Genomic DNA, 3,163 nt, shown 5'->3' with positions numbered 1-3,163 from the left:
CACATAAGATGTGACGGAATAAAAATATAGTTTCACTAGAGGTGACCTGATAAGTTGTCGATGAAGAAGGGTGCCTTGGGCATCCCCAAGCTTAGATGCTTGAGTCTTCTTGAAATATGCAGGGATGAACCACGGGGGCATCCCCAAGCTTAGACTTTTCACTCTTCTTGATCATATTATATCATCCTCCTCTCTTGACCCTTGAAAACTTCCTCCACACCAAACTCAAAACAATCTCATTAGAGGGTTAGTGCATAATCAAAAATTCACATGTTCAGAGAGGACACAATCATTCTTAACACTTCTGGACATTCCTCAAAGCTACTGAAAGTTAATGGAACAAAGAAATCCATTCAACACAGTAAAAGAGGCAATGTGAAATAAAAGTCAGAATCTGTCAAAACAGAATAGTCCGTAAAGACGAATTTTTTTTAAGGCACTTAGCATGCTCAGATGAAGAAGCTCATATTGAATGAAAGTTGCGTACATATCTGAGGATCAGTCATGAATTTTCGCAGATTTTTCTGAGTTTCCTACAGAGAGATCTACTCAAATTCGTGACAGCTAGAAATCTGTTTCTGCGCAGAAATCCAAATCTAGTATCAACCTTACTATCAAAGACTTTACTTGGCACAACAATGCAATAAAATAAAGATAAGGAGAGGTTGATACAGTAGTAACAACTTCCAAGACACAAATATAAAACAAAAATTGCAGAAATAAAATAATGGGTTGTCTCCCAATAGCGCTTTTCTTTAACGCCTTTCAGCTAGGCGCAGAAAGTGTAAATCAAGTATTATCAAGAGATGAAGCATCAACATCATAATTGGTTCTAATAATAGAATCAAATGGTAACCTCATTCTCTTTCTAGGGAAGTGTTCCATAGCTTTCTTAAGCGGGAATTGATACTTAATATTTCCTTCCTTCATATCAATAATAGCACCAACAGTTCGAAGAAAGGGTCTTCCCAAAATAATAGGACAAGATGCATTGCACTCAATATCCAAGACAACAAAATCAACGGGGACAAGGTTATTGTTAACCGTAATGTGAACATTATCAATCCTCCCCAAAGGTTTCTTTATAGAATTATCAGCAAGAATAACATCCAAATAACAATTTTTCAAAGGTGGCAAGTCAAGCATATCATAGAGTTTCTTAGGCATAACAGAAATACTTGCACCAAGATCACATAAAGCATTACAATCAAAATCACTTACCCTCATTTTAATTATGGGCTCCCAACCATCTTCCAACTTCCTAGGAATAGAAGTTTCAAGTTTTAATTTCTCTTCTCTAGCTTTAATGAGAGCATTTGTAATATGTTTTGTAAAGGCCAAGTTTATAGCACTAGCATTAGGACTTCTAGCAAGTTTTTGCAAGAACTTAATAACTTCAGAGATATGACAATTATCAAAATCTAAACCATTATGATCTAAAGCAATGGGATCATTGTCCCCAATACTCTGAAAAATTTCAGCACTTTTATCACAAACAGTTTCAGCAGTTTCAGGCAATTTTGCACGCTTTGTACTAGGAGTAGAAACATTGCCAATGATACGTCTCCAACGTATCTATAATTTCTTATGTTCCATGCTAGTTTTATGACAATACCTACATGTTTTATTCATAATTTATATCGTTTTGATGCATTTTCCGGCACTAACCTATTAACAAGATGCCGAAGCGCCAGTTCCTATTTTCTGCTGTTTTTGGTTCCAGAAAAGCTGTTCGGGAAATGTTCTTGGAATTCGACGAAACAAAAGCCAAACATCTTATTTTACCGGGACGGACCAGAACACCGAAGGAGAGACGGAGAAGAGGCCCAGGGCCTCCAGACCATAGGGCGGCGCGGCCTAGGAGGGGGGAGCGCCCAGGTGTGGTGTGGGCCCCCCAGGCACCCCCTTGCGCCGCCTCTTCGCCTATATAATCCCTCGCGACGTAAAAACCCTACAACAATTGACGAAAGTCTAGAAAGACTCCAGGGACGCCGCCGCCATCGCGAAACTCCGTTTCGGGGGACAGAAGTCTCTGTTCCGGCACGCCGTCGGGACGGGGAATTGCCCCCGGAGTCATCTCCATCGACACCACCGCCATCTTCATCGCCGTTGTTGTCTCCCATGATGAGGAGGGAGTAGTTCTCCCCCGAGGCTGAGGGCTCTACCGGTAGCTATGTGGTTCATCTCTCTCTCCCATGTGATCTTTATGTGATCATGAGCTTTGTATCACTATTAATCTATGTGCTACTCTAGTGATGTTATTAAAGTAGTCTATTCCTCCTCCATGATGTAAAGGTGACAGTGTGTGCATCATGTAGTACTTGGCGTAGGTTATGATTGTAATCTCTTGTAGATTATGTAGTTAACTATTACTATGATAGTATTGATGCGATCTATTCCCCCTTTCATAGCTATTGGTGACAGTGTGTATGCTATGTTAGTACTCGGTCTAAATTGCAACGATCTATTATGCACTCTAGAGGTTACTTTTAATATGAACTCCGGACATTGTGGAGCTTGTTTACTCCGGCTTGAGGTGTGCTTTTATAGCCCTACACAATGAATGGTGTTTGTTATCCAACAAGAGAGTGTTTGAAAGTAGCACAAGTGAAGAGAAGTTATTTATTTATGTGATCATTGTTGAGAGTGTCCACTAGTGAAAGTATGATCCCTAGGCCTTGTTTCTAAGCATTGAATCACCGTTTATTTACTGTTCTACTGCATGTTTACTTGCTGCCATATTTATTTCAGATTGTTATTACCACTCATAATCATCTATATCACTTGCATTTTACTATCTCTTCGCCGAACTAGTGCACCTATACATCTGACAAGTGTATTAGGTGTGTTGGGGACACAAGAGACTTCTTGTATCTTAATTGCAGGGTTGCTTGAGAGGGATATCTTTGACCTCTACCTCCCTAAGTTCGATAAACCTTGGGTGATTCACTTAAGGGAAACTTGCTGCTGTTCTACAAACCTCTGCTCTTGGAGGCCCAACACTATCTACAGGAATAGGAGCGTGCATAGACATCAAGCTATTTTCTGGCGCCGTTGCCGGGGAGGTAAGGTAAAAGGTATTCACATCCTCCGACTACTAAGCTATTTCCTAGCACTGTTGCCGGTGTGTGAGTGCTCGAAGTTATTTTCTTTAGATCCTGCA

Source organism: Lolium perenne, chromosome 7, assembly GCF_019359855.2.
Source record: "Lolium perenne isolate Kyuss_39 chromosome 7, Kyuss_2.0, whole genome shotgun sequence".
Lineage (NCBI taxonomy): Eukaryota > Viridiplantae > Streptophyta > Magnoliopsida > Poales > Poaceae > Lolium > Lolium perenne.
This window is presented reverse-complemented; position numbering follows the sequence as displayed.